The sequence below is a fragment of the Rana temporaria genome, chromosome 8 (assembly GCF_905171775.1).
Source record: "Rana temporaria chromosome 8, aRanTem1.1, whole genome shotgun sequence".
NCBI lineage: Eukaryota > Metazoa > Chordata > Amphibia > Anura > Ranidae > Rana > Rana temporaria.
Genome location: NC_053496.1, coordinates 23,243,361 through 23,271,278, shown reverse-complemented (window position 1 = coordinate 23,271,278; position 27,918 = coordinate 23,243,361). Strand labels below are relative to the sequence as shown.

Below are 27,918 nucleotides of genomic sequence, written 5' to 3'. Positions count from 1 at the left end.
GGCGAGCGAGCGGACGTATAGCTACGGGCTCTCGCCCAGGAGAGCCGACCTGCCGCCGTATAATGACGGTGCGCGTTTGGCTAGTGGTTAAATGTCCTTATTTCTTCTGAGAAATCCTCACTTCCTGTTCTTCTGTCTGTAACTCCACACAGTAATGCAAGGCTTTCTCCCTGGTGTGGAGTGTCGTGCTCGCCCCCTCCCTTGTACTACAGGAGAGTCAGGACTCTCTCTACGCTGCAGATAGAGAAAGGAGCTGTGTGTTAGTGGGCGTCCTGACTCTCCTGTAGTCCAAGGGAGGGGGCAAGCATGACACTCCACACCAGGGAGAAAGCCTCGCATTACTGTGTGGAGTTACAGACAGAAGAACAGGAAGTGAGGATTTCTCAGAAGAAATAAGGACATTTAAAAGCAAAATGGAAGGATGAGGTAAGTGAAGGAGGACTGCACTAAGGTAAAGGAAGCTATTTAGGGAAAAAAAAAATTGTACCTTTACAGCCCCTTTAAATAATTGTCATTATAAATAAATATTTACAGTATTATGTAACATTTCACATTGGCACATTTGTAGCGGTTGGCATTCAGTTATATGGATTGGGATGTTGGTTGAGTCCTACCCAGGCTTCCGTCCTCTTTTTTTGGCCTACATTGTTATTCTGGTGAATCCATCATCCTATTGATATTTATTCGGAAATCTGGAGAAACGTCTGTTGAGTTTGTTGCAAAAAAAAAAAAAAGAAGAAAAAATGAGTGGCACTTTAAAGGGGTGTTCCAGCCTTTTTTTAAGTTTATTAAAAGTCAGCAGCTACAAAAAGTGTAGCTGCTGGCTTTTAATAAATAGACACTTACCTGCTCCACGGTTCCAGCGACGCGCCGGCCGGGGCTCCGCTCCTCGCCCACCCTCGCCGGCCGGCGTCTTCATTCTTAGTGTGGGCACCCGGCAGTGACAGCTTTCGGCTTCACGGCCGGGCACCCACTGCGCATGCGCGAGCGGCGCCGTCCGATTGGACAGGCGCTCGCCTACAGGGAGGGGCTGCAATAAGGCGATTGAGCTAATCGCCTTACCAGCCCCTCGGCAGAAGGAGGAAGTGGGACAGGAAGTCCCACTCCTCCTGACGCCCCCACTACCCCCCCAAAAAAATTACATGCCAAATGTGGCATGTAAGGGGGGAAGGAGTGGATTAAGCGGAAGTTCCATTTTTAGGTGGAACTCCGCTTTAAAAGCCTTTACCTTTACATGGGGCATAGCCTATGTTTACCAAGGAAATGTGTGTAAGCCGCTCAGGTAGTGTATAAGAAAAAAGTCCTGTGCCTGCCGCTGATCCCCCGTACACACGACCGGTTTTCCAGTGGGAATTCCTCTCAAGCCTGCCTTGCATACACACGATCACACAAAAGTCCGGTGAACTTTTGTCTGCCAAGAATGCAGTGACGTAAAAGAGTACGACGAGCCGACAAAATGAAGTTGTATGCTTCCGAGCATGTGTGTTTTTTTTTCCCGTCTGGAAAAGCATACAGACGAACTGTGTTCCCGCTAGGATTTTTTCCTGACGGGGAAAAAAGAGATCCTGCTCTCTTTTTTTTTTTCCCGGCAGTTTTCCTGTGGGAAAAAGTCTGATGGAGCATACACATGGTCGGGATTCCCGACGAAAAGCTCTCATCGCAGTTTTTAGGACGGGAAAACCAGTCGTGTGTACTGGGCACGAGAGTGTTGTCTGGGAAGGGAGCTCGCCTATCTTCCAAACGACACTGGCAATGATAAGTGTCCAAAAAGCAGCACATCTGTTTAAATGCCGATGTCAGATGGTAAGTGGCAAAGAAGACGTTTCAAAGCGGGATTCGATCGGATTGGGTGGCTTTCGGGACACTTGTCACAACCTATGTTTACATACATGTGCATGCCCTATGCTGTGCATTTGTATTGAGGTGAGTGTGTAGGTGATTGGGGTCCTGTCAATGTTTTTTTGTTTATTTTTTCTTTTTTTTTTATTAGAATAATTTGCACAGTTTTTCCTTCTTTGTTTTTTTTTTATTGTATTGCTATAACAAGGGGCTAAACAAGTGTAAATAAAAATAATAATACAATGTATTATTTTGTTTCTTTTAACTCTGTACCTACTACCTAGCCATTATTAACCCTTATTAACTCCTTCATACTAATATATATACTGTGTGTGTGTATATATATATATATATATATATATATATATATATATATATATATATATATATATATATATATATATATATATACAATGTATATGTATATATATATATATATAGGGCCAGATCCATGTACCCTGGCGCATATTTCCGTTGGGCGTAGCGTATCTCTGATACACTACGCCGCCGTAACTTACATTTTTTTGTATCCTCAAAGAATGCGCGCCGTAGGTGTAGCTTTGGTGGCGTAAGGGCGACAATACTTAACATAGGATACGCCTCATATAGCAGGGGTAACTATACGCCGAAAAAAGTCTTACGGAAACGACGTTAAAAAATGCGCCGGCCGGACGTACGTTCGTGGATCGCCGTATCTAGCTAATTTGCATACTTGACGCGGAATTCGACGGAAACGCCACCTAGCGGCCAGCGTAAATATGCACCTACGATCCGACGGCGTACTAAGACGTACGCCTGTCGGATCAATCCCTCATTCAGTCGTATCTTGTTTTGTGTATGCAAAACAAAGATACGACGGGGGAACTTTGAAATTACGTGGCGTATCAATAGATACACCGGCGTAATTCGTTTGTGGATCTGGCCCATAGTGTATATATATATATAATTACCTAAAAAAAACACAACCCTGAACTTTCGGTTTATGAACACACACACACACACATATAACACACACACATATAATAAAAATACTTAATTCTTTCAGTCCACCAGCACCCAAACATGTTCATTCAAAATACCTATTAACTAAACAAATTATATAGTTTTTTCCCTAATATGTGTACACATTTTTTCCTCTTCTTCACTGATCAAGCTTTTGCAGCATGTCTGTCCTCTTCTGTGTAACTCCTACTTGATTTGCTCTGTACACCAGTAGGCACTTGTACTAGTTGCCTTAATAGGAAGTGCTTCAGACCATCACAAACAGTCATTATCCCCATAGTGGAGCCTTACACGACCCTATTCTCGCCCGGTTATCAAAGGAGATGCTCTAATTTGGCTGTGTGTGTGGACACTGATGTTACCAAGTTGGTATTCAAAGCCCCAGCAGAGGGGAAAAAAGAAAAAAGTTCCTTCCTTATGCTAAATAAGAAATGATCTATTGTCAACATTATACATAATACAGTCTTGATCAAAAGTTTAAGACCCCTTGAAAAATGGCAAAAAAAAAATCATATTTTACATTGTTGGATCTTAACAAGGTTCCAAGTAGAGCTTCAACATGCAACAAGAAGAAATGAGAGTGAGACAAAACATTTTTTGAGCATTCAATTAATTGAAAATAACGAATAAACTGAAACGTTTAGGACCACATGCCTTTAAAAGGCCAAATCTGTACAAAGATGTGGATTCATTGTCATCCTCTGTCAGGTAGTCACACGTTGTGATGGCAAAGGCAAAAAAAACTCTCCCTTTTTGAACGTGGTCCGGTTGCTGGACTGCATAAGCAGGGTCTCTCATCAAGACACTGGATGATCCTCGACCCAAATGAAGGCCCTTACTGGTGCTGACTGCAACCCCATAACCATCAGACGGCATCTGAGACTGAAGGGCTTCAAAAACAAAAAACATCTTCAAAAACCTCGTCTCCTTGAACGCCACAGAACTGCTCGCTTGGACTTTGCAAGAGAGCACCAAACATGGGACATTCAAAGGTGGAAGAAAGTTTTATTCTCTGATGAGAAAAAATGTAACCTTGATGGTCCTGATGGTTTCCAACGTTACTGGCATGACAAGCAGATCCCACCTGAGATGTTTTCTACGCGCCACAGTGGAGGGGGCGCCATAACGGTCTGGGGTGCTATTTCCTTCAGTGGAACAATGGAGCTTCAGGAAGTGCAGGGGCATCAAACGGCCACTGGCTATGTCCAGATGTTGCAGAGTGCATTCCTCATGACTGAGGGCCCTCGTCTGTGTGGTAACGACTGGGTTTTTCAACAGGACAACGCTACAGTACACAATGCCCGCAGGACAAGGGACTTCTTCCAGGAGAATAACATCACTCTTTTGGCCCATCCTGCGTGTTCCCCTGATCTAAATCCAATTGAGAACCTTTGGGGATGGATGGCAAGGGAAGTTTACAAAAATGGACAACAGTTCCGGACAGTAGATGGCCTTTGTGCGGCTGTCTTCACCACTTGGAGAAATGTTCCCACTCACCTCATGGAAAAGCTTGCATCAAACATGCCAAAACACATTTTTGAAGTGATCAACAATAACGACGGAGCTACTCATTACTGAGTTCATGTTTGGAAGTTGGATTTCTGTTTTGGGGGGGTTTAGTTTTTTTTGGAGGTGTGGTCCTAAACTTTTGATCAGCTGAAAAACAGCCTGTTTCAGTTTATTAGTTATTTTCAATTAATTGAATGCTCAAAAAATGTTTTGTCTCACTCTCATTTCTTCTTGTTGCATGTTGAAGCTCTACTTGGAACCTTGTTATTAGTAGGGGTGCAACGGATCACAGTTGATCCGTTATCCGAACGGGTCACCCACTTCGGATCGGAACACACTGTGATCCGCGGATTGCTCCGGAGCTAGGCCGAAGCCGCGGTCTTTCCTAACGTTATGGCCGCGGCTTCGGCCTACCTCCGGAGCCGCAGCCATAAAGCTAGGAAAGGCCGCGGCTTCGGCCTAGCTCCGGAGCCGCAGGAATAACATTAGGAATGGCTGCGGCATCGGCCTAGCTCCGGAGCCGCAGGAATAACATTAGGAAAGGCCGCGGCTTCGGCCTAGCCTCGGAGCCGCGGCCATCTTGGTACACCCGGCGGCGGCCCTCCTCTGTTTACACCCACAGAGGAGGAGCTCGCACTCGTGGGGAAGAAGCACACGCTGGGAGTGTCTGTACTGCCCGAGGGGGGTCTCTTGCCCCGAGGACCCCCCATCTCTTGCCCCTAGTGGAGGGGGGGCTCTTGCCCCTAGAGGAGGGGGGGTCTCTTGCCCCGAGAGGAAAGGGGGGGTCTCTTGCCCCAAGAGGAGGGGGGTCTCTTGCCCCGAGAGGAGGGGGGGTCTCTTGTACTGAGAGGAGGGGGGGTGTTTGCACCGAGGGGGTACTATAGTTGGTGGATGGGGGGTGAACAGTGGGGGGGGGGGGAGATGTGTATATTACAGTGGGGGGGGAGATGTGTATATTACAGTGGGGGAGAATTTTTTATTTTTTTTGCCGATCCGAAAAATTATCCGATCCGTGACTCCTGATCCGAGGAACGATCCGAACCGCGAGTTTTTTGATCCGTTGCACCCCTAGTTATTAGTATATACCGTCGTCTTCATTGATGTGATACATTACATACTAGTCACAGAAAATGACTGTATGACGGATGCATCTATACTTCACTGCTTCTTTTTCATGCAGTGTATTCTTTTGAAAGGGTTTATTTTGTCATTCACGTGGAAATGTTGATAAACTAATGGGCTATGAAATGCGGGCACTTTATATTATTTGCATACAGTCTCTGAGGAGGGATGAAGCAAGCGTAATGTGAGTAAAAATCTCTCCTGCCATTTCAGAGGTAGTAGACTTTTTCTATTTTCCTTCCTTTTTATGTACTGGCATTTAAATGCAAGGCATGACTGGCTTTAGCCACTTCCACATCTTGCTCATTCATGAAAAGTGGTGAACAGGAAAACTGAAGCATTATCCAGTGCAGATTTCTGTGGACCTGTCATTAAAAATCACACTTTATATAAACCATGTCAGAACTGCCAAATCACTTAGCCCTGGTTCACACCAGTACGGCTTGACAATTGCACTACTTCAATGCAATTTCAAAGCCACAGATCAGTGCGATTTGCACCTCCGATTTCACTGCTGCTTGTGACTTAAAGGAGTTCTCTGACCTAAAACTTTTAACCCTCGCTGTGCCCGGGCTGTAAAAATATAGAAAATAAACTGTCACTTACCTGCCTACGATCCCCCGTTGTTCCGATATCGCCGTCCCGTTCTCCGGTCCCGGTCTCTTCCGCTTCCTGTGTGTCGGTGACTCATAGTGCGCTCAGCCTATCAGCGGCCGCGACGGGACATTGCTGCGGCCGCTGATAGGCTGAGCGCACTATGAGTCACCGACACACAGGAAGCGGAAGGGGCCCGGGACCGGAGAACGGGACGGCGATATCGGAACAACGGGGGATCGTAGGCAGGTAAGTGACAGTTTATTTTCTATATTTTTACAGCCCGGGCACAGCGGGGGTTAAAAGTTTTAGGTCAGAGAACTCCTTTAATTTAAAAAGAAGTCTATGCAAGTCACAATGAAATCCCCCAAAAAAGTAGTAGTGCAGGAACCTTTTTCAAAGTTGCTGTGACTTGAGTCGCAACGATTTGCATGTTTCCATTGCAGGCAACCAGTGTTAAAGGGTCACTAAAGGATTTTTTTTTTTAGCTAAATAGCTTCCTTTACCTTGCTGCAGTCCTGGTTTCATGTCCTCATTGTTCGTTTTTGCTTTCATGTTGCTGTAAATCCTCTCTGTTCTGGACACTTCCTGGTTGCCTGTTTCCTGATAACCACAGTACTGGGAGATTTCTCACGGTGGTCACTAATCAAGGAGGTGTGATTACTGTGTGTAAAACGAAACTGGATTGGTGCTGAGGAGTTTTAGACAAAGTATCACTGCTCTCTATTGGCTGACTGCCCTCTAGTGGCTCTCTGTACATCAGAGAACCAGCAAACAACAGCAAAAACTAAACTAAACTGCAGGCACATTATATGATTGTTTTTTTATCAATTTTTAATCATTTTTAAAAGGAATCAGTTAACTATTATGTATCTATGCCCTGTAAACAGTCATTTCAGCTAAAAAATTTTTTTCCTTTAGTGACCCTTTAATTTTGGTAGCATATTTCGATTTAGTTTTAGTCTTGTGACCAAAATGGGATTTTAGTTTTAGTCCCATTTAAGTCTTCTACAATTGTTTTAGTCGTATTTAGTCGATTAAAACTAATTTCAGTCATCTAAAATCTAATGGGTGTAATGCATTTTTTAAGCATTTCTCTACAATTTCCAAACTCATTATATACTGCTGGAGGGAAAAATCGAATATGTTATTATTTATGGTATTGAGGCATGAACATGTACTACAGACCAGTGTTAATTTTGACGTCAAATTCCATTTTAGTTTTTAGTCGTATTTTAGTCATCTCAATTGTTTTAGTTTTAGTCATATTTTTAGTCAACTAAAATGTTTTAGTCGACAAAATTAACACTGCAGGCAACTTGTCAAGTTGCATGACAAAATTGCACCGGGGTGAACCAGGGCTCATTGTAAGGGGGAAAAGGTGCTTTTTTTGTGCCTTGAATAAAAAATACAATGCTACCGCTAAGCTACTTTTTATACCCTAAAGCAAGGGTGCCCAACCTTTTGAAGAGCAAGGGCCACTTAAAGTGGAGGTTCACCCTGAAATGACAATTTTTAAGATTAGATTCATGCTCATTTTGTCTAGGGGAATCGGGTAGTTTTTTTAAAATCTAAGCTGTACTTACCGTTTTAGAGAGCGATCTTCTCCGCCGCTTCCGGGTATGGGCTGCGGGACTGGGCGTTGCTTCTTGATTGACAGTCTTCCGACAGGCTTCAGACGGTCGCATCTATCGCGTCACGATTTTCCGAAAGTAGCCGAATGTCGGTGCGCAGGCGCTGTATAAAGCCGCACCGACGTTCGGCTTCTTTCGGCTACTCGTGACGCGCTGTATGCAACCGTCGGAAGCCTGTCGGAAGACTGTCAATCAAGAAGGAACGCATGTGCTTTGTGGTGTGCTGTAGTGTGGGTGTTTTGCCCTTTACTGTATTACGCCTTGTACACACGATCAAACTAAACCGATGAAAACGGACTGAAGTTCAGTTTCCGCGGTCCAAACCGACTGTGTGTACGCCCCATCGGTCAGTTGTCCTTCGGTCCAAAAAAAGAGAACTTGCTTTTAAAATTGAACCGATGGAAGCCTAACCAATAGGTCAAAACCGGTCGTTAGCACGCACGACAATCGATTCAAAATCCACGCATGCTCAGACTAAATAAGGGGACGAGAGCGCTCATTCTTGTAAAACTAGCGTTCGTTTTGGAGATAGCACGTTCATCACGCTGTAACAGACAGAAAAGCGCAAATCGTCTTTTACTAACACAAAATCAGCTAAAGCAGCCCCAAGGGTGGCGCCATTGGATTTGAACTTCCCCTTTATAGTGCCGTCGTACGTGGTTTACGTGTTCGCGTTCTGACATGATCGGTTTTTAAACTGATGGTGTGTAGGCACATCAGACCATCAGTCAGCTTCATCGGTTAACCGATTAAAAACGGTCCTTCGGACCGTTCTCGTCGGATGGACTGATCGTGTGTACGCGGTCTTAGGTAGATACGCAAATTCCCGAACGTACGCCCGGCTGATGCAGTAAAGTTACGCCGTTTACGTTAGGCTTTTCCCGGCGTATAGTTGCCCCTGCTATATGGTGGCATAAGTGCGGCGTACCAATGTTAAGTATGGCCGTCGTTCCCACATCGAAATTTGAAAAAGTTGCGTCGTTTGCGTAAGTCGTCCGTGAATGGGGCTGGACGTCATTTACGTTCACGTCGAAACCAATGACGCCCTTGCGGCGTACTTTGGAGCAATGCACACTGGGAAATTCCACGGACGGCGCATGCGCCGTTCGGGAAAAACGTCAATCACGTCGGGTCACAGTATATTTACATAAAACACGCCCCCCTGATCCAAATTTGAATTAGGCGGGCTTACGCCGGCCGATTTACGCTACGCCTCCACAACTTACAAAGCAAGTGCTTTGAGAATACAGCACTTGCCCGTGTAAGTTGCGGAGGCATAACGTAAATCAGATACGTTACGCTCCGCACAATTTTACGCGGATGTACGAGAATCTGGCCCTTAGTGTTTTGAGGTGCCATTGAAAATGAAGGGCAACTCACACCTGTACACACATTACCCCAATGCACAGACATGAATTCTTCCTCAATGCTTAGCAGAGTTTTATTGGCACGCTGGTGTAGGAATCCTCCACAGGCTCAAAGGCTGATGGTTTTTAATTGTTTAGGGATTGCAGCATGAGTAAGAGGGGAATATAGGACAATGTGATTTTAAAAAACGTGGGACACTCTGTCATATGGAATAAAATTACGTTGAAAAATGGCATGAGTACTTTGAAGAAGAATCAGGTTATTCAATCACATTGCAGCATTTCTCATTTAAGGAATGGAAAAGTCTTGTGGAGAAGGGCTTTATCTTCTGTATTAATGCCCTGCGTCGACGCTGTTTACTTATATGTGTAATGTATTTTATACAGTCTCTAGTACATCATATAGTAGAACCTTATCCTGAAGATCAGACTTCTGCAGACGGTGTGATGAGAGCGCACTTCAGCAAGCTTCATCTGTTGATTATGATTCATTACAGATGATAGATGACCCACTGAACTTTAAAATTCCTGTTTTGCTGAAGAAAAAATAAAAAAAAGTAGACCTTTTATTTCCTTTTCGATATTACCTGATGTGGAGCCCATATCACTACTCATAGAAATACAGGGTGCATCACATTACATAGAAATGATAACATTGGCCCAGATTCAGGTAGGGCTTGCGCTTTATTTGCGGAGGCACAGGGCAACGATTTTGCCCTGCGCCCACGCAAATATTTTGCGCTGCCCTCGATTCACGGAGCAGTAGCTCCGTAAATTGCGAGGGCGCGCCGGCAAAATTGCCGGGGGCGGGAATCATTTAAATTAGGCGCGCTCCCGCGCCGAGCGTACAGCGCATGCTCCGTCGGGAAACGTTCCCGACGTGCATTGCGGCAAATGACGTCGCAAGGACGTCATTTGCTTCAAAGTGAACGTGAATGGCGTCCAGCGCCATTCACGATTCACTTACGCAAACGACGTAAAATTCGAACGTCGCGGTGTGTGAACGCCGGGTATCCTTAAGCATTGGCTGCCCCTGCTTTTAGCATGGGCAGCCTTACGCTAAAGATGCCGTACGCAACCGACGTAACTTGCGTACGCAGGGGGCGCGCAACATTGTGAATCGGCGTAAGTATGCAATTTGCATACTATACGCTGACCACAATGGGAGTGCCCCCTATCGGTCAACGCAAGAATGCAGCCTAAAATCTGCATGGCATAAGAGCCTTATGCCACGCAGATTTTAGGCTGCAGTCGGCGTAACGAGTTCTCTGAATCAGGAGAACTCGTTACGCCGGCGCAAGTCAGCAATTGCGCTGCGTAACTATGGTTACGCAGGCGCAATTGCTACCTGAATCTGGGCCATTGAATGTTCTGTGTGTCACAACACACTGTGCTTATCTGCCTCTAACAGCATTCATAGTTTTGTCATATATAATATATACATTTATTTATATATTTTTTCCTCTTTTTTTTTTTATAGGAGAAATTCATTCACACTTGATCAAGACTTTTAAAGTAAGTTTGTGGGGAAATTTCGGGTATTTGTAGCTGTGTTGTGGAATGTGTTGCCGTACAAGATTTGGAATTCCTCGCAGTCGACTGTTTTAAAAAATTGATTGATGGCATGATTATTGGCATACATGCACTCTCCATGTCTAGCCACGGTGCATGAGGCTACAGCATTTAGCTGCGGCAGGGATGTACAAGCACACCATCCACAGGAACACCATCCAGCCTGGCTACCAACAGCCTATCAAACTCTGATGCCGCGTACACATGACCGTTTTTAATGGAAATAAAATAAGTTTTTCTCTACGTGATTCTTGTCAAGCCTGCCCTGCATACACAAGATCGTGAAAAAAAATGCTTGAGCAAAGCCCAGTGACGTACAAAACGTAGGACGGCACTATAAAGGGGAAGTTTCATTCGAATGGCGCCACCCTTTGTGCTTGATTATGCAAATTTCTCTTCGCATAACTTGCTTCTGAGCATGCACATTTTTTTCCCCATCGTTAAAGCGTATACACGACCATTTTGCACGACGACAAGAAAAACGTTGAGAAAAAATGTTCACGTCACGAAAAATCATCTGGAGCCTACACACGGATGTTTTTAATGACCAATTTAAAAAATATAAATTTTCTCATCGTGAAAAATGGTCGTGTGTACGCGGCATGAGAGTCTGACAGCTTCTGCAGCTGAATCGAGCTGGGCAGTACACTTAGCAGTACTTTTTTTTTTTAGGGCAGTATGCACCCAGGGACGAATGCCCAGAATGCAGCCTGCTTTCGTTCTGGGCATTCATCCCTCGCCACATACTGCCCTAAACATACTGGACTAGATTCAGGTAGCCCTGCGTAATATTGTGCGGGTGTAACGTATCTCCGATAGTGATACAGTGCGCATGCTTGAAATTCCGACGCAAATCGTCAATGCTTTAGACGTGAACGTAACTTACGCACAGCCCTATTCGCGAACAACTTACACAAACAACGTAAAAATTTCAAAATTTGACGCGGGAACGACGTCCATACTTAACATTGCGTACGCCTCATAATAGCAGGAGCAACCTTACGCCGAAAAAGCCTAACGTAAACGACGTAACAAAATAGCGCCGGGCGTACATACGTTTGTGAATCGGCGTATCTACCTAATTAGCATTTTTCTTTGCGTAAATCGACGGAAGCGCCACCTAGCAGCCAGCGTAAATATGCTGCCTACGATACGACAGTGTAAGACACTTATGCCAGTCGTATCTATGAATCAGGCGCATAGATACGACGCCGCAACTCAGAGATACGACGGCGTATCTGGAGATACGCCGTCGTATCTCCTAGCTGAATCCGGCCCAGTGTACATAGTGCTAGGTGCACCGTCCATCCGCAGCAGCTGTCAGAGATCCTCAGAGTTTATTTTTTTTTTTTTTAAAGTTTTACACAGTATACAAAAAATACAGTAGTATTTATTTTTTTATTAACCACTTGCCGATCTGCCGCTGTCATTATACTGCGGCAAGTCGGGATGATCCCGCAAATTGCCGTAGGTGTACGTCGGCACGTTTAAGGGCGACAGCAGGCGTGTGGCTGGTGGCCGCCGGCGATCATGGGCATACGAGCCTGTTCTGATAATTGCGTATGTAAACACACAGATCCCTGTTCTGACAGGAGAGGAGATACAGATCGTGTTTTCCTACTAATCAGGAACAGCGATCTGTCTCCTACTCCAGTCAGTCCCATCCCCCCACAGTTAAAAACACACAATAGGGAACACATTTAACCCTTTGATCGCCCCCTAATTTTAACCTTTTCCCCAACAGTGACATTTACACAGTAATCAGTGCATTTTTGTAGCACTGATCGCTGTATAAATGTCAGTGGTCACAAGTGTCCGATCTGTCCGCCACAATCTCGCAGTCCTGCTAAAAATCGCAGGTTGCAGCCATTACTAGTAAAGATAAATAAAAATGCCCTATTTTGTAGACGCTATGGGCCAAATCCTCAAAGATCCTGCCTAACTTATCTTTTCCCATTTAAGTTACACTGCCTTAAAATTTCTACCTAAGTGCCCGATCCACAAAGCACTTACCTAGAAATTTCAGGCCGTGTAACTTAAAATTCTCCCGGCGCAAGGCGGTCCTCTTCTCCAGGGGGCGATTACAATTTAAATGAGGCGCGCTCCCGCGCCGGACGTACTGCGCATGCCCGTGACGTCATTTTTCCCGACGTGCATCGCGTGTTTTTACGATACGCCGAGTTTTGAGGATCGCTCCGGGTTAAAAAATTGCGACGGGTTAAAAAAAAGATACGGTGGAAAAAAAATAATCAAATTTAAAAAAAAATTGCAGTGATCGAAAAAAAGGTCTGTTTTTACAAGGTGTAAACAGTTTACACCTTGTAAAAGCAGCCCTAATTTTACGTATGCAAACGTAAACTTACGCAGAAAAAAAAAAGCTGAAAAGCTTTGTGGATCTCCGTAAGTCCTCATTTGCATACGCAAAGCGGCATTTCAATGCGAAATGCCCCCAGCGGCGGATGCGGTACTGCATCCTAAGTTCTGACAGTGTAAGTGTCTTACAGATGTCAGATCTTCTGCCTATCTTTGGAAAACTGCTTCTGAGGATCAGTTCCAAAGATAGGCACAGGGATACGCAGGCGGAACAGCAGTTCCGCCTGCGTATCCCTTTTGAGGATTTGGCCCTATAACTTTTGCACAAACCAATCAATATACGCTAATTTCGTTTTTTTTTTTTTACCAAAAATATGTAGAAGAATATCGGCCTGAACTGATGAAGAACTTTTTTTACTTTTTTTTGTGGGTTATTTATTATAGCAAAAAGTATAAAATATATATATTTTTTAAAAATTGTCGTATTTGTTTTGTTTATATTCGCAAAAAAATAAAACAAATCTTTCAGTGTATAATTGTCAATGTTGTAAATGCCAGAATTCAGTAAAGAATATACAAATTTATATATATATATATATATATATATATATATATATATATATATATATATATATAAAAGAAGGTAGTAAGACAAAGCAGTACATCAATATTCCCCGTATTTCTGAATATATACCGTATATATAGACACATGCATAACCATTTTTATATTTATACAAAGCTGCATTGCCTAATTTCCACAGTAGCATTCCAATAGGAATTATTTAAAAAATAACATATATATATATTACAGAATTAACTGCAGATAATATAAAAATGTACCTTGTATTTTAAAAAGCAAATGATGATGTTCCATGTTACCCTTTGGAAAAAATGCAAGAAATCGAAACAATTACACGTTTAAAGTATTTTGTCAGTGATCACTGATGGGAATTATTTTACGTACACTCCACCATATATTAAAAACAATTTAATATAGTAAGGCTCAAGAGGTTATCAGCACGGATGTGGTAACTTGTTCAAATTTATGTTTACTAAAATGCTATGTCCCTGGAGCTGTGGTATTAATAACCATGCAACAAAATTATGTTTCCCACTTCCTGTCACCTGTGATAAGTAACCGTGAATTTGAAGAATATTTTATCTCAGTTTAAAGAAGTTATAGATATTCCCTCTCGAGGCGGTTTTCTCAGATGGCCACATAAATATTGACTGCTATCTGAACTTTCAAAAGTGTCCAAATGGCAAACCAATAACAGCATCAACTTTTACCCTGTGTTGCATCCACAATAAAACTGCAGATTTAAACAAATATAAATATATGGTACGTAATAGAATTTGTGGGGAAAACCCCCCAAAATATTACATTGTTTTATGCTAATTAAAATAGTTCTAAAGGCAGAAGATTATTATTTTTTTATCTTAAAGTGATATTAAAGGTTCAGTTTTTTTTTTAAATAAAAAACATTACATACTTACCTTGACTATGCAGTTCGTTTTGCACAAAGTGTCCCCGATCCAGCTGTTCTGGGGTCCCAAGGCGGCTCTCGTAGCTCCTCCCTGCATTAGATAACCCCCTCTGGGAAGCTGTCTTCTGAGGGGGTTACCTTGCGGGCGCGCTCCTGTGTCATACACTGGTCCCCGACGCCCACGTCATTGGATTTGATTGACAGCAGTGGGAGCCAATGGCTGTGCTGCTATCAATCTATCCAATAAAGAGCCGGGAACCCGTGGAGTGTGTGACGTGATATCACGCCCATGGAAATTCGGGACTCGGGTAAGTAAAACGATGTGGGGCTGGGGGGCCGGACGCTGCAAGGTGTTTTTTCACCTTAATGCATTAAAATGGTATCAAAGTATTTTTTTTTGTTTAAAAATACTTACCTGCTCTGTGCAGGGGTTTTGCACAGAGCAGCCCGGATCCTCCTCTTCTCGGGTCCCCGGCTTCTCCCTCTTGCCGAGTGCCCCTCACAGCAAGAAGCTTGCTATTGGGGCACCCGAGCCGCTGCTCTGTGTGTCCATTCAGACATCGCCCAGACCCTCTCTCTTCTCATTGGCTCACTGACTTTGACAAAAGCCGAAGCCAATAACTCCTGCCCCTGTCTCAGTCCCAATGAGAGAGAGAGAGTCCCCTGACAGCTGAGGCTCTCATGCAACATCGCTGGATCTAGATGGGGCTCAGGTAAGTATTAGGATGGGGCTGAGGCCGCGTACACACGGTCGGAAAAATCCGATGAGAATGGTCCGACTGGCCATTTCCATCGGTTCATCGCTGAAGTGGCCTGATGGTCTGATGTGCGTACACACCATCATTCCAAAAAACGATCGGGTCAGAACGTGGTGACGTCAAACACACAAGACGTGCTGAATAAAACGAAGTTCAATACTTCCAAGCATGCGTCGACTTGATTCTGAGCATGCGCGGGGTTTGAACCGATGCTTTCTGTACTAACCATCGGTTTGGACCGATCGGGCAGCGGGCCATCGGGTCGATTTTAAAGCATGTTTTAAAATTTTCGACTGAAGGACAACAGACTGATGGGCTATACACACCGTCGGTTTGGACCGATGAAACTGAACCTCGGTCCATTCTCATCGGATTTGTCCGACCGTGTGTACGTGGCCTTAGAGGCCCATATTTTAGAGAAGCAATTATGTCTTCCATCAATCTGTTTTCAACTTGAGTTGAATTGAGGATTTGTTTGTTGCCAGAATGTCAGGTTGCACGCATGGGCAGCATTTATTAAATGTATAAGTTATTTTTATTTTTATTTATTTGTGGTACTTGAGGATGGAGGTTTAGTATAGAAGGAATGCAGCTAGATTATCTGTGAGATCCACATTTGTTAATTTCTTAATTATAGTGTTTACTTTGCTCCAGAACCTCTGTAACATCAGATATTCCCAGAAGATATGAAATATTCTATTAATGGCTTTATTACCACGGCAGCAAATCAGGGAGCCATTCGGAAGGGCTCTGTGGAGGATGGAGGGAACCCTATACCACCTGGAAGCTATATTATATCCTACTTATTTGTGTTTTGTTAGAAATCGAGGCTTGATGAGCAAAGCAAAAAATATGTCCTTTTTTTTCTGGAGTGAATGATGCCTCTAGATCTTTTTGCAAGGATGAAATGTCTCTTATTAGCACAGCCATTTTTATTGAGCTGTTCAACAACATCGCTGTATTGCTAAACCCTTTATTGCTAAACCCCAAATTTCCTACCTGTGGCGTTTAGTGTTAAATTCCATATACCAATTCTGCTCAGTTTTGCTACCTTAAACCCCATACACACTGGGCTAGATTCAGGTACAATTGCGCTTTTTTTACAGAGGCGTTTTTGGCCTGTGCCCCCGCAAATTTACTGCGCTGCCCTTGATTCACGGAGCAGTAGCTCCGTAAATTGCGTGGGCGCGCTGGCAAAATGCCCGGCGTAAGCGCGCGCAATTTAAATGATCCCGTAGGGGGCGGGAATCATTTAAATTAGGCGCGTTCCCGCGCCGATCGTAGAGCGCATGCTCCGTTTCCCGACGTGCATTGCGGCAAATGACGTCGCAAGGACGTCATTTGCTTCAAAGTGAACGTGAATGGTGTCCAGCGCCATTCACGAATCACTTACGCAAACTATGTAAATTTGAAATTTCGTGACGCGGGAACGACGGGTATACGTAACATTGGCTGCCCCTGCTAATAGCAGCGGCAGCCTTACGCGAAAAACGCCGTACGGAAACAACGTAAACTGCGTATGCAGGGCTCGCGTAACGTTGTGAATCGGCGTTAGTATGCAATTTGCATACTATACGCATGTTTACAACGGGAACGCCACCTAGCGGCCATCGCAAGAATGCAGCCTAAGATATGCGGGCATAAGAGCCTTATGCCGCGCATATCTTAGGCTGCAGTCGGCGTAAGGAGGTTCCTGAATCAGGAGCATTCGTTACGCCGGGGCAAGTAAGCAATTGCGCTGTGTAACTATGGTTACACAGGCGCAATTGCTTCTTGAATCCAGGCCACTATTAGATTTTCTGCGATTTACCAAAACCACGTAGTGCAAGGGCCTGCCTGATTGCATACAAATTGAAACCCTTAAAGCAGTGTTCTGCCTAAAAAGAAAACATTAAAAGCCAACAGCTATACATACTGCAGCTGCTGACTTTTAATAAATGGACACTTACCTGTCCTGGAGTCCAGCGATGACAGAACCCGCAGCTGATGCCATTGTGGGTATGGGAACCCGGCATTGTAGCCTTTCAGCTTTACGCCGGGAACCCTACTCTTCTCTCTCCTATTGGGCCGGCGGAGGAGGAGGGAGCCCCCCGTTGTTGATGTCACAGCTCCACGGCAGGGACTCCCGGAAGTAGGAAAGGACAGGTATCCTCTCCCCCCAAAGTGTCAATTGTGGCACCGGAGGTGGGAGGAATCCGATAAGCGGAAGTTCCACTTTAGGGTGGAACTCTGCTTTAAGATTTCACCTTATATGATATGGTTGTGGTAAATCTGAAGACAAAAATCAGCAACAAATCTAATAGTGTGCATAGGACTTTAGTCTAAGTTCAGTCACGTGTTATAATGAGAGAACATTTTCTGGGAACAACAGTGAGCCAATCACATGAGTTTGGAGTGTTCTGGAGGAACACCCCCATGTAAGGAAGCTATGTATTTGCAAAATTGCTGGTTTTAGTAAATCATAGCCTTCTGCAGATGAAACATTGAAGGTCATTTTTTGTATTATTTGTTCACGAAAAGGTTTTGTGTATCTGCTATTTTAAGAAGGGTGGGGTTAAATAAACCAAAAAACATCCTGAATTGGGTAGAGATGGTGTCTTGCACACCTATTCACAAGCGAATGTATAGTATAAGCAAGAGCACGGGATGCGAAATCTTTTTTCTTGGAGCAAATAAGAAGTACAATAAAGATCTTTTTGATTTCCATTAGACATTTGGGCTTCAATTTTGTCACATAATTTAATTTTTGGACCATCATCTTTGGTTACTGTACTTGGTATCTAATAATGGCAGGTACACACGATCCGATTATCGGACAAATGATCGTCCGTTTTTTTTTTTGTATGCTATTCTCAAGTCGAATCTGATGAGTTTCACGAAAATTCTCATACGGCAGAATAAAAATTCGGAAGTGATGTTATGTGTTGTAATGCATTTGTATTGCATTTTTGAACGACAACTGTAATGATTAAACACAAATTTCAATGCATGTCCAATAGAATAATATCAGATGAACTGTCATGACTGGCTCTCAAAAGCTCTGTACTAACGATCCGATTATCGTATGATCGTTTCGAAAGCGCCATTTTTCGTACAATTTTCGGATCGTGTGCAGGGCTTAAATTCCTTGCTGCTGTTTTGTGTCTCACGCTTGACTGTTAAGCCCCGTACACACGATCCAAAAATCGTACGAAAAATGCCGCTTTCGAAACGATCGTACAATAATCGAATCATTGGTACAGAGCTTTCGAGAGTCGATCAGGACAGTTCATCCGATATTATTCTATCGGACATGCACGGAATTTTTTTCCGTGCGATCGTATGATTTTTCGTTTAATCATCACAGATGTCGTTCGAAAATGCAATACAAATGCATTACAACACATGACATCACTTCCGATTTTTTTATTCTGTCGTGACTTTAGTAAACTCATCAGATTCGATGTGAGATTAGCATACAAAATAAAACGGATGATCATTCGTCCGATAATCGGATCGTGTGTACCGGGCATTACTGTGTTTACATTTATTACTATTACTTTGCCGTCAATGTACTGTATATATGTTTATTTTTCGTAGTTTATTTTGTAAAATTTCTTAGTATTTTACATTGATCTTCAACCCCTTCTGCATTCTGGCTTTGTCTTAATAAGCATTGGTGGATGCAAAGTCACTTGTTCCACACTATTTCTATCCCTTTACATTCCAAAGATGAACTTGTTATCTACAATATCTTCATCACTGTGCTGCTGTGTGAGTTGGAAAAAGTAGGCCATGCAAAAATGGACAATACATTTGATTTGCTTTCTGCAGCCTAATTGTCTAACCAATAATTTTTCACAGCAATCTATAGTATAGGACAACCCTGGAAAGGGACCATACGTTAATTAGCAGGAATATGGAAATGTTACTTGACATTTTACTAAACAATGTATATACACGAGGCAGGAAAATCCACATTGTGCACTCTTCAATAGTGCAGCTGTACTTTAAATCTGTCTCTTTCAGGTGACTATATATATTTTGCTCCCATCACCTTGGCCAGGAGTCCTACATCTCTAGTGTATATGATTATGTCCCAACACTTTTCCCACAGGTTCACACCCCAGCAACTATCACCCAGTCATCTTTCTTTTAAAGCAGGGGTCTCAAACTTGCGGCCCTCCAGCTGTTGCAAAACTACAAGTCCCATCATGCCTCTGCCTGTGGGAGTCAGTCATGCTTGTAACTGTCAGCCTTGCAATGCCTCATGGGACTGGTAGTTTCACAACAGCTGGAGGGCCGCCAGTTTGAGACCCCTGCTTTTGAGCATCTGATTATCTCACACCTCTTGATAATTGGAAAGTTTTACAGGGAAACTTCTGCTGCCTTCTGCTTTTTATAACCTAATTGGTGTATGATTAAGATCCAAGGTGAACAATAATTATAAAAATGCTCTGATGATGTTTGGTGTGATACAGTTTTTTGCAGATCACCAGTAAAGTGGTTAAGGTGTTTCTAAAGGCAGAAGTATTTTTTTAAATCTTAATGCATTCTATGCATTAAGATAAAAAAAAAAACTTCTGTGTGCAGATCCCCCCCCTCAGCCACTCTAATACTTACCTGAGCCCCATCTCGATCCAGTGACTTTGCACGAGAGTCTCAGCTGTCCGAGGCTCTCCCTCCTGATTGTCCGAGACACAGCATCGAGCGCCATTGGTTCCTGCTGCTGTCAATTAAAGTCAGTGAGCCAATGAGGACAGAGAGGGGGCAGGGGCGGAGCAGTGGCTCCGTTTCTGAATGGACACACAGAGCAGCGGCTTGGCTTGGGTGCCCCAAAAGCAAGCTGCTTGCTGTGTAGGGAGGGGCCAGGAGCACCGGGGAGGGACCCGAGAAGAGGAGGATCGGGGCTGCTTTGTGCAAAACCACTTCACAGAGCAGGTAAGTATAATATGTTTGTTATTTTTAAACAAAAAAACAAGACTTTAACCACTTAAGCCCCGGACCAATATGCTGCTAAATGCCCAAAGGCGTTTTTACAATTCGGCACTGCGTCGCTTTAACAGACAATTGCGCAGTCGTACAACGTGGCTCCCAAACAAAATTGGCGTCCTTTTTCCCCCTACAAATAGAGCTTTCTTTTGGTGGTATTTGATCACCTCTGCGGTTTTTATTTTTTGCGCTATAAACAAAAATAGAGCGACAATTTTGAAAAAAATTCAATATTTTTTACTTTTTGCTATAATAAATATCCCCCAAAAACATATATAAAAACATTTTTTTTCCTCAGTTTAGGCCGATACGTATTCTTCTACTTATTTTTGGTAAAAAAAATCGCAATAAGTGTTTATCGATTGGTTTGCGCAAAATTTATAGCGTTTACAAAATAGGGGATAGTTTTTTTGCATTCTTATAAATTTTTTTTTTTTTTACTACTATTGGCGGCGATCAGCGATTTTTTTCGTGACTGCGACATTATGGCGGACACTTCGGACAATTTTGACACATTTTTGGGACCATTGTCATTTTCACAGCAAAAAATGCAATTAAATTGCATTGTTTATTGTGAAAATGACAGTTGCAGTTTGGGAGTTAACCACAGGGGGCGCTGTAGGAGTTAGGGTTCACCTAGTGTGTGTTTACAACTGTAGGGGGGTGTGGCTGTAGGACTGACGTCATCAATCGAGTCTCCCTTTAAAAAGGATCTCTCGATCGATACGCCGCCACAGTGAAGCACGGGGAGCGATCGCGACGGAGCGGCTATAAACGAATAGCCGCGCCGTCGTCCCTGATCGCTCCCCGCGGGAATCCGCCCGCCCCACGCAGCGGGGGGGGGGGGGGGGTTTACCGATCGGACCCCCCACCCGCTAGAAGGCAAGGACGTATATATACGCCCTTCTGCCTGTCCGTGCATTTTGCGGACGTAAATAGGGGTTAATATCGCTTTAATCTGCAGTCTGCTTTGTTCCCTTTATTACATTTTCTCCTCAGTGCAGCTGGTTGTTCAAAACTGCAGAGAAAATGGGAAAAAAGAGGAATTGTTTCTCTTACAGCCAATCAGGATTTGTATTTCTTTTTTGTCCATTTAGAGACCAGTTATTTAGTAATTCTTGGACATTCAAGTTATAATGCGGTCTTTAGGAAGTTGGGACACTGGCAAACACAAATGTTAAACCAGCCCCTGTATAGCCCGGCCTCCAAACATCATACCTGCAGGAATAAACCAGTAGTCTTTAGACATTGGTAGAGCCAGCTTCATACTGTACATGAACATTATTGTAATACTCCCACGTTCTGTCGTTTTCCACTATTTAGTCTATTTACAGTACAGGACTGATATCGCAGAATGTCTCATATGTCCGCGATAATGCCACAGGTTCTTATTTAACGTGTCTAAGATTGTTTTCTAATGAGCTGATTCATGTAGTTCTATATTGGTATACAACCGTACACCATGTAATGTCTATAAGCCTGTAAATCTAAATTGTAACAACACACCATACGCATTGATTTTTGTCTTCATTCAGGAAATGGAGCCATATCCAATACTCCGTACAAGTCAGGATTACCTGCACTTAATGTCACAGTCACCTTGACGGCACTGTGCATAGTGCAGGACTCGTACAAATCTCATGGGCAGCCCAGGGACCCTGCAAGAAAAAAACAGTGGCCCAGATTCAGGTAGATTCGCACAATATTTGCGTGGGCAAAGAGCAAAAATTTTTCTCTGCGCCCATGCAAATATTGCGCTTTGCCCGCGATTCACGGAGCAATTGCTTCGTAAATTGCGCGGGCGATATGCTAAACACCCGGGCGTAAGGCTGCCTAATGTAAATGATCCCGCCGGGGGCGGGAATCATTTAAATTAGGCGCGCTCCTGCGCCGAGCGAACAGCGCATGCTCCGTCGGGAAACTTTCCCGACGTGCATTGCGGCAAATGACGTCGCAAGGACGTCATTTGCTTCTAAGTGAACGTGAATGGCGTCCAGCGCCATTCACGGTTCACTTACGTAAACGACGTTAAATTTGAACGTCGCGAGCGGGAAGCGCAGCTATACTTTAGCATTGGTTGCGCCTGCTATTAGCAGGAGCAGCCTTATGCTAAAGTCGCCGTACGGAAACTCCGTACCTTGCGTGCGCAGGGCCCGCGCAACTTTTGTGAATCGGTGGTAGTATGCAATTTGCATACTATACGCCGATCACAATGGCCGCGCCCCCTAGCGGCCAACGCAAGAATGCAGCCTGGGATGTGAAGGCATAAGGAGGCTTATGTCTGTCACATCCTAGGCTGCAGTCGGTGTAACGAGGTTCCTGAATCAGGAGCACTCGTTACACCGGAGCAAGTAAGCCCTTGCGCCGCGCAACCTATGGTTGCGCGGGCGCAAGTGCTTCTTGAATCTGGGCCAATGTTCACAGTTGTCCATGGCAAGTGTTTGCTGTGGACCCTTTACACCTAGGGCCAGTTGTGGCTCAGTTGTGGTTTGATTCAAACATAAATGGGCAGTGAGCATAGATGTTACTGACGGAACCTCTATATAGAACATTCAAATCAGGTTGCCTGGTATACAGTGCCTTGAAAAAGTATTCATACCCCTTGAAATCTTCCACATTTTGTCTTGTTACAATCAAAAATATAAACTGATTTTATTATGATTTTATGTGATAGACCAACACAAAGTGACACATACCGTATTTATCGGCGTATATCGCACACTTTTTTTCCCTGAAAATCAGGGCAAAATCGTGGGTGCGCGCTATATGCCGATACCCGCTTCCCGCGCCGTGTTTGAATGCCTACACTCGCGTACATTCGGCCAGGCTCGGCTTCGTTCGTAGTCACGCTCTGTGACGTTTATGCATGAGAAGTCGAGCCTGGCCGAATATACCCGAGTGTACTGCGCTCAGTAAACGTCGGCGGAGACTTCAAACTGAGCGCGGGAAGCGGGGATTCGACATGAAGACAGCGCGGGAAAAGCCGGGAGGACACTACCGAGGCCACATAAAATTCCATGGATTTGTCCGATGGCTGAGGCCTCGTACACATGACTGAACATGTCCGCTGAAACTGGTCCAGGGGACCAGTTTCAGCGGACATGTTCGGTCGTGTGTACGGCCGACCGGACAATTTTCCGGCGGATCGGACAATTTTCCGGCGGATCGGACATGTTCAGTCGTCTGTACGACTCACCGGACATGTCCGCTCAGCCGAAAGCCCTCACATGCGTCGAAGTGATTCGACGCATGCGTGGAAGCATTTACCTTCCAGGGTCGCGCACTGATGACGCGGCGACGGCGCGGCCACGTCACCGCGTATCCTGTCCGCATGGATTTCTGTTTGATGGTGTGTACAACCATCAGACAGAAATCTCCGAGCGGACATGTCCGATGAAAACGGTCCGCGGACCGTTTTCATCGGACAGATCCGCTCGTGTGTACAAGGCCTCAAACCTCTACACATTTGTTTTCTATGGGCACACTAGGGGAGGAAAGGCGTTCAAAGCAGGTAAGACATGACAACCAAGCGGCTAGCATTTTCGGCAAATACTGGCTGCAGGTTTTTTTTACATGGCAGTTTTCTTTTATATGCTGTATTTAGGCATGTGTTGAAAACTCAGTGCTAAGCCTTCTCTACAGGCTTAGTGTTTCTGACCATTTCATCCATTATTTGTTATGAAAGGGTTAAACCATCCAGTTTTAATGGGTTTTCCTCTATTGTCTATTTTTTTCCCCCTTCTTTTTTTATTTTTTTTTTATATTTTCAATCTCCTAGTCTTTAGGTATAGCTGCTGTAGCATTATGAAGAATGATTGATGATCCAGGAAAGTTTCTTGTGAAGCACTTGTTATATTGTGCAATGCACTGGGGGGTCAGCTTCACTTGACTGATGCATGATTTATCCGATATCCCTGCCACTTTCTCAGATAAAGCTGCTGTTTTATCGAAAATGCCAGAGACGGTGATTTAGAATTTATAAGCTCCCCCCACCTCCCCATTGCCTTCCTTCCCCCCCCCAAATAATTGTCCCGATCCTTTTCTTTTGGTTGCAATAAAACGATAAAGGTAATTGCACACAAATGTGATAGAGCACCAAAAACACAATAAAATTAGCCGGAATTAGCTAGGCTTGTCAATGAGAAGTATTTATGAAATGCAGTACTGTAATAAGGAAGATAGATATTATAGCTCGGAGGTGAAGTATTGCTTTAATGTAATCCTCTTTGAAATTTTAAAAAGAAACCATTACAATGGAGAGCGGTGTTTGAAATTAAGTTCTTATAATAGGCGGCAATAACACATTCCAAAGGTAATGTTTTCTTGTATGGTGCGCTTATTTGAATTACCTTTTTTACATTGCTTGTTTCCAGTCCTCTGGGGAATTTTTAAGCGGTCGAGGATTTGAACCATTTTTGATGAACCAAAATTCTAATTATTTATGAATGATTTTAGCAACTTTTATCTAATTTTTTTTCCCACCTTTGCTCTATTCTTAGCTGCGGGTCTCAGGAAATAATGTCATTTCCTTTTGATGTCCTGAAGTTAGTCGTAAAATAAGATAATGACTTAATAACGATAATATTTTTCCACATACCATTAAAACTAAATTATGGATCCTGTGGTGTATCAGCTGATAGATTAAATGTTTTTTGGAATATGGATGAATGTTCTTGTGGAAGGATTAAAAAGCAAGTTTGGCCACTAGTTTTAGGTATGAATGGGGCTTGGCTAGATTGGCTTAAATATAACTTAAAGTGGATGTAAACCCAATTCATTAAAATTGGAGTTGGGCAGAGTATAAGCCGAGTTTTAAAGCACATTTTTTTGTGCTGAAAATGCCCCCCTTTGCTTATACTCGAGTCACCTTTTTGCACCTAATCTCCCGGATTTGGGGACCCAGGACCGGCCGGCCGTAGGCCCCCTGAACCCCAAACTTGGCACACCTATAGCCCCACTCTACATAACACAACATCTCCCTGTTCTTCCTAGTGAAATGTCACTGATTGTCTGCTCCCTCTCATCGGGAGCAGCGATCAGTGACGTGTCACTCGTAGCCACGCTCCCTAAGGCCCCGTACACACGACCAAACATGTATGCTGAAACTGGTCCGCGGGCCAGTTTCAGCATACATGTTCGGTCGTGTGTAGGCGCGAGCGGGCCGAATTCCAGCAAACATTTGCCCGCCGGGCCTTTTCCCAGCAGACAAATATTCCTGGACGTGTTTTAAAACCGTCCTCTGGAATCCTGCCCGCTCGGACATGTACGGTCGTCAGTACAGACCTACCGTACATGTCCGAGCGCCCGCCGTCCCTCGCATGCGTCGAATGACTTCAACGCATGCGTGGAAGCCTTTAAATGGCAGGCCCGCCCACGTCGCCGCGTCATCGTTGCGGCGACGACGAGGACACGCCCCGCGTAGTGTTTACGCGCGGACTTCTGTACGATGGTTAGTACAACCATCGTACAGAAGCCCTCTGGCAGGCATGTACGGTGAAAACGGTCCGACGGACCGCTTTCATCGTACATGTTTGCTCGTGTGTACCGGGCCCTACAGTTAGAATCACTCCCTAGGACACACTTAACCCCTTCCTAGCCCCCTAGTGGTTAACCACTTCACTACCAGTGTCATTTACACAGTAATCATTGTCCGATGTGTCTGCCATAATGTCGTAGTCATGATAAAAATCGCTGATCGCCACCATTACTGGTAAAAAAAAAAAAAGATAAATATGCCATAGAACTACCCCCTATTTTGTAGACGCTATAACTTTTGCACAAACCAATCATTATACACTTATTGCATTTTTTTTTTTTTTACCAAAAATATGTAGAAGAATACGTATCGGCCTAAACTGAGGAAAACATTTGTTTTTTTATATATTTTTTGGGGATATTTATTATAGCAAAAAGTAAAAAATATTGCTTTTTTTTCAAAATTGTCGCTGTTCTTTTGTTTATAGCGCAAAAATTTAAACCCGCAGAGGTGATCAAATACCACCAAAAGAAAGCTCTATTTGTGGGAAAAAAAGGACATCAATTTTGTTTGGGAGCCACGTTGCACGACCACGCAGTGCCGAATCGCAAAAAGTGCTCTGGTCTTTGGCCAGCCAAATGGTCTCAGGCTGAAGTGGTTAAAGCCCAAGTTAAGCAGTGTTAAACTCAAAACCAAAAACATTATATTATGTTGCAGCTGACCATTCAGATGTGGTGGCTGCATCAGTCTTCTTTATTTGGCGTTGCCTCTGTTTTCACCCGGGGATCTGGCCAGTAAAACACTTAGGCCCGGATTCAGAGACGGCTTACGCCGACGTATTTATTGATACGCGGCGTAAGTTCAAAGATGCGCTGTCGTATCTATGCCCCTTATTCACAAAACTAGATACGCCTGAAATATGGCTTCAGCCGACCGACGTAAGTTGCCGTACGCCCTCGTATCTTGGGTGCATCGCTGGCCGCAAGGGGCGCTTCCGTAGATTTACGCGTCTAATATGCAAATGACCTAGATACGCCGATTCACGAATGTACTTGGGCCCGCTACGCCATTTACGTAAGGCTTACGTCTGGCGTAAAGTTACCCCTGCTATATGAGGTGCAGCCAATGCAAAGTATTGACGTCGGAACAAGCGTATATTTTTACGTCGTTTACGTAAGTCGTACGTGAATGGGGCTGGGCGTAGGTTACGTTCATGTCAAGGCATTGAGCCGGGGTATCTTAGGGCGTAGATTGGACCTGATACTGAGCATGCGCGCACATGCGCCGTTAGTTCGGCGCTTCATTTACATGGGGTCATGATTAATTTCCATACAACACGCCCACTACCAGCCTACTTTGAATTACGCGGGCTTATGCCGGCCCATTTACGCTACGCCGCCGTAACTTAAGGAGCAAGTGCTTTGTGAATACTGTACTTGCCTCACTAAGTTACGTTGGCGTAGCGCATATGAGATACGCTACGCCCAACTAAAGATACGCTGATGTACGTGAATCTGGCCCTTACTGTATTAGTAAGGCTCAACTCTGGAGGAATAAGAAAAAGAGGCACAGCAGACAGCAGCATTGTCAGTCTGGGGAATTGGGGGGGGGGGGGGCAAGTAGTGTTAAATGTATTATCAAATTTAGAACAAATAGCAAATTGAAGCCACACTCCAACTCACAATTTCTAAGCAGTTACAACAAATATTTTTTCCTTTTGGGATAAAGATTTTACATGAACAAATAGGTGTGATCATTTTAATCACCCCTGTCAGTGTTAAGTGGTTTGTCTCATCCATGTAAACTGATACAAACTGATACAATCTTGTGCTGTGAAAAACATAATTGTTGGCTGGATTGAAAATAGAAGAAAGAAAACCCACAAAAAGGTAAAAAAAAAACAAGCGAATGCAGCCATCACATCTAATTGATCAGCTGCAATATAATAAATGTTTGCTTTGGGTTTAATACTGCTTTAATATGGGGAGAACGTACACATTTCATGCAGATTGTATCCTTGGTGTTGCAAGGCAAGAGTGCTAACCATTTAGGAGGCCAACCCCATATGGTGATCCGTCAGATTCTTTGTTCCATTTATTAGATTAGATATCTGAATGTCAAGTGATCAGAATGCCTTGATTTTGCAATGTGAAATTATATACTTTGTCTTTCTCTCTCTCACTACCTTTTTTTCTTTATCTTTTTTGTCATACTGTTTTTATTCTCACCCCTACTGTAAATATTATGTTTTGTACACATCATATTACCTGTCTA

General features: G+C 43.9%; 1 protein-coding gene across 1 annotated transcript in view; it reads left to right on the top strand.

Annotated features, from left to right (window-relative positions):
• The window catches only part of MGMT (O-6-methylguanine-DNA methyltransferase), a 622,894-nt gene that overhangs the window by 5,907 nt on the left and 589,069 nt on the right, over positions 1-27,918 (top strand). Inside the window, exon 2 of the mRNA XM_040361401.1 lies at positions 10,548-10,582. The gene's annotated coding sequence lies outside the window, so the exon portion shown is untranslated. The remainder of the gene's footprint in view (positions 1-10,547; positions 10,583-27,918) is intronic.